The sequence below is a fragment of the Phaenicophaeus curvirostris genome, chromosome 2, assembly GCF_032191515.1.
Source record: "Phaenicophaeus curvirostris isolate KB17595 chromosome 2, BPBGC_Pcur_1.0, whole genome shotgun sequence".
Lineage (NCBI taxonomy): Eukaryota > Metazoa > Chordata > Aves > Cuculiformes > Cuculidae > Phaenicophaeus > Phaenicophaeus curvirostris.
In genome coordinates, this window is record NC_091393.1 from 35,385,948 (window position 1) to 35,399,440 (window position 13,493).

Consider the following 13,493-nt stretch of genomic DNA (forward strand, 5'->3'; position numbering starts at 1 on the left):
CTCCAGCTTACCTGCAGCCCCTTCAGGTGCTGGAAGGTCAATATAAAATCTCCACAAAGCCTTCTCCAGGCTGAACAAGCCCAACTCTCTCAGCCTGTTCTCATATGGAAGGTGCTCCAGCCCTTATCGCCCTTTATAACCTGAAAAGAGGTTGTAGCAAGGCAAGTGCTGGTCTCCTCTCCCAAGTGACAGATGGTAGGGTGAGAGAGAATGGCCTCAAGTTGTGCCAGGGGAGGTTTAGATTGGGTATTAGTAAAGGATTTCTTTACTGAAGTTGTGGTTAAGCATTGGAACTGGCTGCCGAGGGAAGCGAGGGGGTCAGCATCCCTGGAGGCGTTCAAAATGTGTGTAGCTGTGGCACTTCTGGACATGGTTTAGTAGGGATGGTGGTGTGAGAAACACGCATTCACTGGTGAAATATTAGAAAGGACAAAGTATTCAAAGCAGAGTTACCTTCTGTATAGAAGCTGGTGAAGGGGCTGGAGAACAAGCCTTATGAGAGGTGGCTGAGGGAACAGGGGTTCAGCCTGGAGAAAAGCAGGCTGAGGCGAGACCTTATCACAGTCTACAACTGCCGGAAAAGAAGTAGTAAGAAGGTGGGTATTGGTCTCTTCTCCCAAGTAAAAAGCAATAGGAATGGCCTCAAGTTGCGCCAGGAACGTTAGGGAAAAACATTAGGGACATTAGGGAAAATTTCTTCAGCAAGGGAGTTATCGGGCACTGGAACAGGCTGCCCATGGAGGTGATTGAGTCACCATCCTTGGAGGTGCTTAAATGATGGGTAGAAGAGGTGCTCAGGGATATGGTTTAGTAGTGGATGGCTATGGTTGGACTTGATCTCAATGGTCTGTTTCCAACTAAGTGATCGAGTGGGACGTGTCCCTGCCCATGGATGATCTTTAAGGTCCCTTCCAACCCAAACTATTCCATGCTTCTGTGATTCCTGGGAACCCTAGGTAGATTAGGTTGGTATGTTAGTTAGACAACCTAGGTCTTGGTGGAAGAGAATAAGAAGTGGTTTTCGCAACACCATTGTCAGTGGTCGTTAACAAAACCATACACATCTAGAACAGGGGAAAAGCCAATTCCATAATCAAGATGTGAAATGGTGAGCACCAGGATGAAAGGGCTGGGTAGGAAATGCTGTACATGCAAGGTGTTAGGCAAAAGGGATCAGCCAGATGCAGATATGGGCGGGAGGAGGTGCTTACCAAAAGCTCTGTGTTGATAGCAAAGTGGAGGTTATTGACCTAAACTGCAAACAAGGCGGCAATGTTGTCTGTAGTAGCATTAAAGCTTTTAAAAATTCTTGAATTTTCACAAATGTCATGCATCTAATATCAGTGTAACTGACTGGCCTAGATTGTATATCCTCATAGCTTACAGAGATTAAGTGTTTGTTCACATCTCATTCATAAAGGATAGGAAAGGAAAATTGTGTCTACAGAGTAATTGTTAAAAAAAGGTGTTTTAGTAATGTGAAGAAAGATAGAAAGAAAATAAAGAGGAGAGAAAGGGAGAAGGGGAGCTGATGGAATTTTTTTCTTCCAAGACATAAGGTTTTTGATTGCTCAGTACCTGATTCAAGTAAATGATATGTTATAAGAAACATTGCCAAAAGAAGCGAAATGTCTACCTTCTTGATGCATCTAGGACACTAGTGAATAGAACTTGTATTCATCACAGAATGATAGAATGGTTTGGGTTGGAAGGGACCTTAAAGATCATCCAGTTCCAACCCCCCTGCCATGGGCAGGGACACCTCCCACTAGATCAGGATGCTCAGAGCCCCATCCAACCTGGCCTTGAACACCTCCAGGGTGTTCATGGGGTATCCACAGCTTTCCCGGTCAACCTGTTCCAGTGCTCCACCACCCTCATTGTGAAGAATGTCTTCCTAATGTCTAGTTTAAATCTTCCCCTCCAATTTAAAGCCATTATCCACTCCTAATATTTCTAAATGACTCTATCATCGTAGAGGTCTTCCACCTTTTTTTTTATATCTGTTACCAATACCCCTCCAATGACTAAATGCATACATCATTTTCCTTCCTTCCTTATGAAGGAGTTCTGATGACTCCTATCCAGGTAGAATGAGGCTGTAAGAAAACTAGTTCTATTTTTTCTAAAAATTTGTATCTAGGCAGTAGGCAAAATGGCAGGCTGCCCACAGATGACACCGGAGAGACTCAAAGTTAACACCCAGGAATTCTGGCTAGCAGTTGTCTATGTTAATAAAAAGACAATCAGACAGCAGAGATGAACCTGAGGTACAGGTTCATCCATATAACCAGTGTGGTTTGCTTGGTAACTTTACTGTGAATTTCATGCTCATCACTCCTCCAGTATTATTTCTCCCTCTTACTAGTGCACCTTCCTTTCTTTCTGCTAATAACTGCTAACTATTTATTTAACAGAAATTTAGCTCACAAAGTCTTACAAAGTAGGCGTGAGAAGGAGCCTTCACCTGATTTAGACTAGTTATTAAATTAGTCTTGCAGCAAGGCAAGAAAACACTCATTAGTTCTACTGAGATCACACATGCACACATCCAGTTAAGTTTTTGTTACACAACCTATGCTGCCACATCTGGCTGCAAATGTGAAAATACAGCAGAGCACTGTTATTGCCTTAAGTATAATATATTGTCTGCCTCCTGGCCAAGCCTGGTTTCATTACCTGTTCTAAAGAAATAAAAAATAGTGCCTACATTTGGAAAGTTGGTGAGCCTATGATGGATCAAGAATATAATTTGTTCTCACACCGGGTAAATACTAAGAGCAGTGCTTAAGTAGAATGCTTTTCTCACAGCATACCATCTTAGTGCCGCTCTTCTGCCTGCTTTTCCTAACAGAGATAACTGGTGGTGGAGAGCTGTTTGAAAGCAAACTAGAGGGAGTGAATGTTTTCTTGCCAATGTGTAGCATTGAGAAGTAGGGAGGCTACAGTGAGTTGGTGAGAACTCTCATGTATCTCTTTTTTCACTGAGGTCAAATACAAATATTCCTGCCTGGAAGGCAAAGGGGAGGATGACTTGACCTCTCTTGCATCATGTGAAAGCATGAACGCCACACTGGCTAACGAGGCAAAGAGAAGGATGAAGGTGAGGGAAAATCAGAGTCCTATCAGCCTCCTTGTTTCCTTCCAGCCCTCAGAAAATGTATTTGATTATTTTGAATTGTGGTTTGGATGTTTTTTTTTGCAATCCATGAGACTGAAGTTATGCTATCTGTAGTTGTTTCTGCCTGCCAGAAAGGTTCTCCTCTTGGGATGAAGGTGAGCGTAAATTCAGAAAAGAAAGTTTTTGTTCTGTGTCTGACATGAACTTTGGGCCAATTTTAAAATCTGGAGAGAGACAGGTCAGCTGTGTTTGTAGGTCCAAAGGTTAGATGCAAGAAATCAAGCATTTAGAATAACAATCGAGAGATTAAGTACTTGTGGATTTGTTACCACACGTTATTTATTCAACTATAACACAAAGATTTTTTTGGTATAATTTCAACTGGCAATATGACACCAGAATCTCATAGCATGTACCTACTTATGCAGGTAATAATGGATGATTAATTCTTAAATTTGGTATCGCAGTACCTCTCAAGTAAGTTTTTTTTGTCTGGTTTTTTTTAATAAGAAAAATCATATTTAACTTGAAAGGAAACAAAATCTCTCCATTATTCAGTTAGGACTCTCCAGCTCTCTGAACAGGGCATAGTTTAACACATTTTAGTCAATACAGGCATGGTTTGTCAAAACTTGTGGGGAATGCTGACTCAGGATAAGGCAAAACCCACAAGGCATTGAACTAATTGTGCAGTGCTTTTTGTGGAAAGATGACTACCTGATCCCTGCATTAGTTGGCAGTGCTTTGAAACATGGTGTTTGGATGTCTGCATTGTGTATTTATCTGCCAGATAAATACATGTATATAATATATATTAAAAAATAATACACACATTTCTAGATTCTTTAATGTTTAAAATGTCACCCACCACCTCACGGCATTCATTTCTACCATGAACTTCTTGTTCTGAGAGTTGCTGAGTAGTGCTTGTGTAGCTGGAAAACTGTGCAATGAATTCCTAACACACTGAGCTGTTTGAACTGACTGAAATACAAGCTGTAAACAGTGAAAATGGCTGTCAGTCCCTAAGTTCGGGAACATTTATGTGGCTTTATTAATCTGACGACCTTTATTTATTAATATAGACTATTAATAGCATCTCTGATTGTCTCAAAATAGGTGAGGCTAATATCAAGTTTATCCCAGAGTGTTTTGGGATAATAATTCCAGGAAAATGGCTTTTGCTTGGAGCTGCATTGGTGAGAACTAGTCATAAAATCTATTTTCGTGGAGCAGGCTGAATGGCCAGTTCCATATCAAAAGTACATTTATGTTTGGGAGCCAAAGATGTTTCCCATGGTGGAAATATCTTGGAGCCTTGCAGGCAGGTAAACCTTGCCCTTCGTCTGTAGCAACTGAGATTGGGTCTGACGAAGACCCATGGACACATGCATGGGATTCAGCACTTGAGGGTAGGGAAAAGAAATGCAGTTTATACCACTAGAGGCCAGAGGGGGCCTCTGGAGGGGTTTTATTATACTCTTGATTTTTGTCCCTGTTAAAGACTACGTATATTTTCAGCTAGCTGGCAGGCTAATAATGCAGCTGGGTGAAACAAGTAAGTGCCCATTTAATTTCTACAGAATTGCAGTAAGCAAATGGATAGGTACAGGGAATGGAGTATATAAGCATACCACAGAATGGATCTGTATCTGTTACAAGACATTAACCGCGCTAGTCTGCAGAAGTATACTTGAAAGTCTAGTTTGTTCAGGTTAACACCAAAGCGTGGGTTTCCCAAGGGCTTACAGCCAATGGAGAGTCCGTTCTTGGAGTGTGCAGTGCAGTGCATGGTGGCATTTCACAGTTTGCCAGTGTGTAGAAAGTTCACAGCATTGCAGAGGGTTTATTCACTTAGGTAGAAGATGTCAGAATAGACCCATATGGGAAGTTTTTCTATACTGCCTTGGATAACAAGGTTAAGAAAGAAAACAGTTACAATTTAAATAAATCAGATGTTTTTGCTGAAGATTATGCTGTCATTTTCTCCAATTATTCTTGACATTTCACCCATTCGTATTGTGATGTGAGTTAATAATGGAAGAAAACCAGCTCTTGTTGCCTTGTTTATTCTTTGTTCTCAAGGAGATAAGCTGTTTATAAAGATAAGTTATTTGTTATTTAAATCACTTTTACTGAAGTTGTTTGTTTCCTTGTTTGAATTTCTAAAAATACTGCAACAATTGTGATCCATCTTTGAGACGTCTGTTCAATTCACTATGAATTCACTGGAATTCATTCCTAAATGGGCACAGGTGTTGATAGCTATAACATGTTAGAATGAGTCAAAACCAATAAATGCTCAATAAAGGAAAGAGGAAAGAAAATGCACTGAATACAGCTCTTTTAAGATGTAATAAGCTGGCACTTTGGTTCACTACTTAATTAGGTATATAGCACTGAAGATGTGTCTGGAGTAACTACATATTTTAAAACAGCTGAACTTGTTAGAACATCAATCATTGTTAATATTTTCAAGATCATAAACACTATTGTTAAATTCACAGTATTATTCAGGGTATAATAAACTTCTGTTTGCAAGCTACTTTATAGTGCTCTGATGCCACATTTCACTATACGCTTATAAAAAATAAGTTGGTTAATAGCCTATGAAAATTCCTTGCTCACTTTCTCATATTGCACAGAAATTTAATGCTAGAATAAGACATAGGAATTCTGATATTATAAACCCAAAAGTAAGTTAAAGCCTTTCTTTTGTGGTTTTACCATGAGCAGGCATTTTGTTATCTATTTCTTGCACAATGCACTCTGCAAGTTCTGAAGTGCCATCATGACCTTTGGGTGCAGTCCTGGCAGGAACAGAGGGCCAGCCAACAAACAGGCGAGTGTTATGGTTAGTGATTCCCAAGTGTCAGTGCCTTTCCCTTAGAGTGTCGGGTTTTTGCATTGTGCCTTTCTGTCAAGAGAGCTTCATAGTCACAATGGAGGTGGTTGGATAAGATGCTTATGGTGATGAGCAAGTTGTTTGGAAAATACACCAGTCATAAGTGGTGTTCCCCAGGGCTCAGTGTTGGGGCTAGTCTTGTTTAATACCTTTATCAATTATCTGGGTGAGGGGATTGAGTGCACTGTCAGTAAGTTTGCAGATGACACCAAAATGGGCGAGAGTGTTGATCTGCTTGAGGGAAGGAAGGCTCTGCAGAGTGACCTGGACAGGCTGAACATGAGCCAGCAGTGTGCTCAGGAGGCCAAGAAGGCCAACAGCATCCTGGCTTTTATCTGAAATAGTGCGGCCAGCAGGAGCAGGGAAGTAATTGTGCCCCTGTACTCAGCACTGGTGGGGCAGCACCTCAAATACTGTGTGCAGTTTTGGACTTCCTCGCTACAAGAAGGACATTGAGGTGATGGAGCATGTCCAGAGAAGAGCAACAATGCTGGTGGAGGGTCTGGAGCACAATCTTATGAGGAACAGCTGAGGGAACGGCAATTGTTTAGAATGGAGAAGAGCAGGCTGAGGGGAGACCTTATCACTCTTTATAATGACCTTGCAGCAAGGCAGGTGCTGGTCTCCTCTCCCAAGTGACAGATGAGAGGGAATGGCCTCAAGTTGTGCCAGGGGAGGTTTAGATTGGGTGTCAGAAAAAAATGTCTTTACTGAAGGAGTGCTGAAGCATTGGAACTGGCTGCCCAGGGAAGTGGGAGAGTCAGCATCCTTGGAGGTGTTCAAAACGTGTGTAGCTGTGGCACTTCTGGACATGGTTTAGTAGGGATGGCGGTGTGAGAAACACTCGTTCACTGGTAGAATATTGAAAAGGACATAGTGTTCGAAACAAAGGCAATAATATTTTTATTTTACAATTCAGCACTGAGTTGGATGCTCTTCTGTATAAGGCATAGCATCTTATAAAAGCAGTGGATCTATACACTAGTTTTAGACAAAGAACTGTGTAAATCGTCAAAGAATGTTCATTCTTTTTTAGATTATCCAGCCATGTCTGGAGACTGCCTTCAGGTTATCTCCTGACCTAAAACAGTTATATCTTACAAGACAACTAAGCATATCAATAAATTTTCACAGCCCTAAGACAGGTTATCTCTTGACCTAAACCAGCTACATCTTGCAAGACAGATTTATATGACGAGATAATTAAACATACAGACTTGCTGCAGCAAAACTTATCAATTAATTCTCATAGTGGTGTTGGGCTGATGTTTGGACTGGATGATCTTTGAGGTCTTAGTGTATCCTGGGTTGCATCAGAAGAAGTGTGGCCAGCAGGTCAAGGGAGATGATTCTGCCCCTTTGCTCCGATCTGGTGAAACCCCACCTGGGGTATTGTGTCCAGTTCTGGAATCCTCAACGTAAGAAGGATATGGAGCTGTTGGAACGGGTCCAGAGGAGGGCTATAAATTTGATCGAAGGGCTGGAGCACCTTCCCTGTGACGACAGGCTGTGAGAGCTGGGGTTGTTCAGCCTGGAGAAGGCTCTGAGAGGACATTATAGTGACCTTCAAGTACCTGAAGGGGCTACAGGAAAGCTGGGGAGGGTCTGTTCACAAAGGCTTGTGGTGGTAGGATGAGGGGGAATGGGTATAAACTGGAGAGGGGCAGATTTAGTCTGGACAAAAGGAGGAATTTCTTCACTATGAGGGCGCTGAGGCACTGGCACAGGTTGCCCAGGGAAGCTGTGGCTGCCTTATTCCTGGAGGAGTTCGAGGCCAGGCTGGATGGAGCCTTCGGTAGCCTGATCTAGTGGGAGGTTTTTTTGGGAGGAGGAAAGAAAAGGGCAGCAGGATCCGGGCCTGCCCATCAGAGGCACCGCCAGAGGGGTCGGAACTCGCTTTCCCGTCGCTCCCCGCGCGCCGCGGAAAATGGCGGCGCCCGCTGCGCCCTTGCTGGCCGCACGCTGGGGGCTGCGGGCTGCGGCGCGGAGCCGCGGCGGGACGCGCGGAGGTCGGGTCAGCGGAGCGGGACGGGGACGGGGACACATCAAGCACCGGCGGCCACCGCGACGGGAGCGGGGAGACAAGCGGTGCGGCGGGCCTGCCCGCCGCACCGCTTGTCTCCCCGCTCCCGTCGCGGTGGCCGCCGCGCGAGGGGGCTTGGGGAGCCGTGGGAGGGAAGGACCTGGGGGTGTTGGCCCGAATATCAAGCCTAAATCTGCCCCTCTCCAGTTCATACCCGTTCCCCCTCGTCCTGTCGCCGCAAGGCTTTAGGAATAGTCCCTCCCCAGCTTTCCTGCAGCCCCTTCAGGTGCTGGAAGGTCGCTATAAGGTCTCCTCGGAGCCTTCTCCAGCTTGAACAAGCCCAACTCTCTCAGCCTGTTCTCATATGGAAGGTGCTCCAGCCCTTATCGCCCTTTATAACCTGAAAAGAGGTTGTAGCAAGGCAAGTGCTGGTCTCCTCTCCCAAGTGACAGGTGGTAGGGTGAGAGAGAATGGCCTCAAGTTGTGCCAGAGGAGGTTTAGATTGGGTATTAGTAAAGGATTTCTTTACTGAAGTTGTGGTTAAGCATTGGAACTGGCTGCCGAGGGAAGCGAGGGGGTCAGCATCCCTGGAGGTGTTCAAAACGTGTGTAGCTGTGGCACTTCTGGACATGGTTTAGTAGGGATGGTGGTGTGAGAAACACGCATTCACTGGTGAAATATTGGAAAGGACAAAGTATTTGAAGTATTCGAAGCAGAGTTACCTTCTGTACAGAAGCTGGTGAAGGGGCTGGAGAACAAGCCTTATGAAAGGCGGCAGAGGGAACGGGGGTTCAGCCTGGAGAAAAGGAGAGGGAAATGGCCCCAGGTTATGCCAGGGGAGGCTCAGGTTGGACGTTATGGAAGATTTCAGCAAGGGAGTTATCAGGCTCTGGAACAGGCTGTCCACGGAGGTGGTTGAGTTACTGTCCTTGGAGGTGCTTAAATGATGAGTAGGAGAGGTGCTCAGGGATGTGGTTTAGTAGTGGACAGCTGTGGTTGGACTTGATCTCAAAAGTCTGTTTCCAACTAAGTGTTCTAGTGGGAGGTGTCCCTGCCTAAGGTGAGGGGGTTGGAGCTGGATGATCTTTAAGGTCCCTTCTGACCCAAACTGTTCTATGATTCCCACAGTGACAGGGCTGCTTCCCCACAGCAAATGGGACTTCATTTGGTTGCGGCTGCATGGCAAGTCAGGCGGGCAGTAGCAAGTTCCTGCCGCAGTTTTCCCAATGACTTGGGAATGTATGGATGGTCTGATGTGTAGGGCTGAGCTCTGCTAGGCAACTTCACTCAAAAAACCGATGTAATACATGTGTTTATGGGTTTTGTTAACTTGAGGCTTGAGTTAGAAGCAAAGACTACAATCACCTTCAAACTAGTTCCCTTCTGAGCTGTCACACAGCTGCATAAGATGCTGCAAATGTTCAAAGTGGAAGATCTCTGTCATTTGTGTTTTCACATCTTCTACTGACAAAAAATGGGTTCCTTTGAGCACCAACTTGACCTTTGGGATCTCTTCACTGTAAGCCTCAGTTTCCATTGGGGATTTCTTCAGGTTCACAAGAAACTTGATGTTAACTCGTTGTTCACTCTTGCACACTGACATTTTCCAACCAAGGGTAAGAAAGCATCTATGTTTGAACACTTGGTTGCTTGTACTGGATGAAGCAATCGAGTTGAGCCTTGTCTCACTGTGACAGGTTGGAACATATTCTATCACCGTCTCTTTGTCTTTCCCACTCTTGGTTCCTGAATTATGGAGTTGGTCTTGGTTTTATTTTTGTCACACCTCTATAATATTTGAGAACATCTGCAAGGGTGGGCAGACATCAATGGACAGATTTATAATATTGTTATTATGGTCACTGGTTTATAGTCTTCTGTTCGGTTTCTTTTGTGATTTGCTTTCAACACTTCTATACTTTTTCCTTAATTGAAATTCTTCACAAGTAGTATTTGTGTAAATTTCCACTTTTAGTGACAAAGTTTCCTATCTTTTGTACTTTCTGTAGGTCAGATTGTTAAATGGAGCACGCATGGAAGTAGTACAAGTAATCTTATTTCAGAATAATAGGCATTTATGCATAAAAGCAGACTTCTAGTTCCAACCCTTGTGTTTCTCTAGAAGCTTAAATACCACTTCTGCGAATACTGCCCGAATGAATGGACTGCAAGAAGCCTAAGTAGGGTTTCAGTGATCCACCTAAGGTCATGTAACGAGACAAAGATGGGAGGATAGTTGAAGTCTGTTCTTATATCTTGGCTGCAAACTGCTTCTTCTGGTTTGAACTGCTCAGTATTTATTTTCTTTGGTTTTATATGATATTAGCCTGACATTTTCAATTTGTGCAGATAACTCAGCCTTCCCTCCCCCTATATGACTGGTTCGAAACATTCTATTAAGCATTGGAAAGCAAATACATTTTTTTCAGATGGTCTTCCCTCCTGTTCTTATAAAGCATTATAAAATATTTGAAAGGTGTATTTCTTCGGTGTATTATAGGATTATAAATGTATTTTTTGTTTTATAACCAACACATAGTCTCTTTTCTTAGAAGCTTACATCCCAAATCCTTGTTCTTCTGCAGGTTTATGCATGTGCTTCACTTCAGTTCATGTGCTTAGCTCATCTAAAACTTTGTACACCGTGGTGCAGTTTACATGCTTGAGACCGATTCTGCAAAACTTGCACATACCTTTAATAAAAAATGACACAAGAGAGCATTATTATTACCTACAGGCACTAGCATGCAAAAATGTTGTATTTTCTGATCTTTTGCTAACTTCATTCCCATTCTCCTGCACAAAAATAGCCTTTGGAGCTACAAGCTCCCACTATTTCAGGTGGGATAGGAAGGGTAGGAGAGGAGGCGGGGTAGCCCTCTTTGTAAGGGAGGACTTGGACACTGTTGAGATGGATTGTGGTGATGAGGAGATTGAGTGCCTGTGAGTTAAAATCAGAGGAGCCCACCAGAAGGTAGATTTTGTGATGGGAGTCTGTTACAGACCACCCAGCCAAGGAGAAGCAGCTGATGAGCTCTTCTATAAACAGCTGGGGTTAATCTCTAGATCAATGCCTCTTGTTCTTGTGGGAGACTTCAATCTTCCTGATATCTGCTGGGTGTACAATACAGCAGAAAGGAAGCAGTCTAGGAGGTTCCTGGAGTGCATGGAAGACAACTTCCTTGCACAGCTGGTGAATGAACCAACAAGGGAGGGTGCCCTCCCGGACCCGCTGTTTGTGAACAGAGAAGGCCTTGTGGGGGATGTGGCAGCAGGTGGACGCCTAGGACAAAGTGATCATGAGATGATAGGGTTTTCTGTTCTAGGTGAAGTGAAGAGGGTGGTTAGTAGGACAGTAGCATTAAATTTCCAGAGGGCAGACTTTGAACTCTTCAGAAGGCTGGTTGGCAAAGTCTCATGGGAGACAGTGTTCTGAACTTTGGCTTGGATTTTTGAGAATGGGACAGTTTTGAAAAGTAGCTTTCTGTTACCTTTTTTTCCTCTCCCTACAAAAATTCCAGTGCTCGTGGAAAGCTTTCAAGGCAGCGTTCTATCTGTGGAGCAGTAATGAAACGTGCGATTCCTGCAGGGCGCCTTAATGCTGGTTTAGCAGAAGCTGTTCCAGCTGCCTGATTGTGATTGTCAGCAGAGGTGGCAGTTGTGTGATTTTGGGGTCATTAACTTTGGTGCAGTTGTAACCTCAGTGAGTTTGGCTTAAATACAGTTCTCAAACAGCCATTAGTTAGAAATATTTTTTATCCTCAAGACAAATATTAATTAACCATTACAGCAAAAGTGTTATAGGAAATGGTTGTTTCTCCGTCTCTTATGTCTTTAGCATATAGTTTCTTCAAAATATGCTATAATCGACACAATTCTTGAGCATAGTTCAGGGGTAATTGGATAAATTTTGCTTCCGTTATACTTAGAAAGGTCAACGTTCATTGTCTTCTAGCCTTAATTGCCATGAATGAAAATGCTGTCTGATAATTCCCACAAGGGAGTGAGTTGAAGCGTATGTGTGGCACGAGGGCTGAAGGTGACTTTTTTTCATCATTAGTCCCTTGAAGTGCTTGTTTCAACTTTGCTTCCAGAATTAATAATACACATTTTCCCAGGTATAGTATGTGAGTGATTCTCTAGTGAGGTGAATATTGTAATCTGAAGCACGACTTACTTTTTGCAATAAAAGAAGTTCATTTCCACTTGTTTGATCTTTGCTTCTTCAGCTGGATATTATCTGTCAGTCATGGTTTTTCTTTTTTTCTGTATATTTTATCCTAGTAAAGGTCTACAATTCTACTCATGTGTTTAAAAGATTTTTGTTCAGTGGCAGCAAGAGATCTTGCAGACCAAATCTGAATTCGTCTATGGAAATACAATACTTTTTCTCTCCCAGGAGTGAATAATCATCTTAAAGTCACATGAAATCTTGTTGCATTACTTGAAAATTCCCAGGTTAATAAATTCAAAGGTGTCAGTTTGCAGTCATGCAAAGACAGCAAAGATGAAATTGATGTCAGGGAAGTGCAGGTTCTTTTCCTAAGCCCTGAAATACCGGGGGAGATGAGGACCTGCTAGGATTTTTGTCATGGGAATTCGCTTCTGACAGATTTTAGACATAACAGTTCAAAACCTTATAAAATGAAATCCAAGTACTAGGGGAAAAAATAGATTACAGAGGTGAGTGGTTTACCTCAGTTACCCTTATATGCTCTCAGCCTCCTGGCTGTGCTTTCAGGATCTGTTTTTGATATCCCACAACCTAGCTTCCATTTCAAATTACCTTCTTACATAAATAACTCCGGTGCCTGCCTCAGCTGTGACTGTAGCCTTCATAAGTGGTGTCATTGAATTTCACATGCCTTTTTCCTTTATCGTCTCAGCCATCAGTTCTAAGTGGCAGTAGGAAAACTCAACAACGTACTGATTAGTTTTTCAATTTGCTGCTCGTTTCCAGAGCAGAAGGTCCCTGGAGTTAAGAACACTTTTTATGTTTTTATGTATTCACACATTATGTATTTTTTTTTCACATATTATGTATTTTTATGTTTTTATGTATTCACACATGCCAGTTTACTGAAGGTGTCTCGAGTTCCCCACTTGAAAGGAAACTTTTTATAATTTCAGATTGGCATTATTCATTAACCATTTATATATTAATAGGTTTTTTTGTGTCTTTTTTTTTTTTTTTTGCTCGAGTAATTTTCAGTTCTTGGATTTCCCCCAGACAGGACTGTTTTTGTGTGTATCACAGTAGGTCTTCACTGCAGCTTGGCCTGTGATTCTTGGATAGGCAAGCAGCTAGTTTTCTGGCATGAAATAATGTGAGATTACACTTAAGTAGGTATGTTTTAGGAACAAGAACTTAGTAAGGAGTTGCACTCTGGTGACATGTTTTAAAGAAGCAGGGAATGTCAGACTAAATGTGGTAACATCCAACA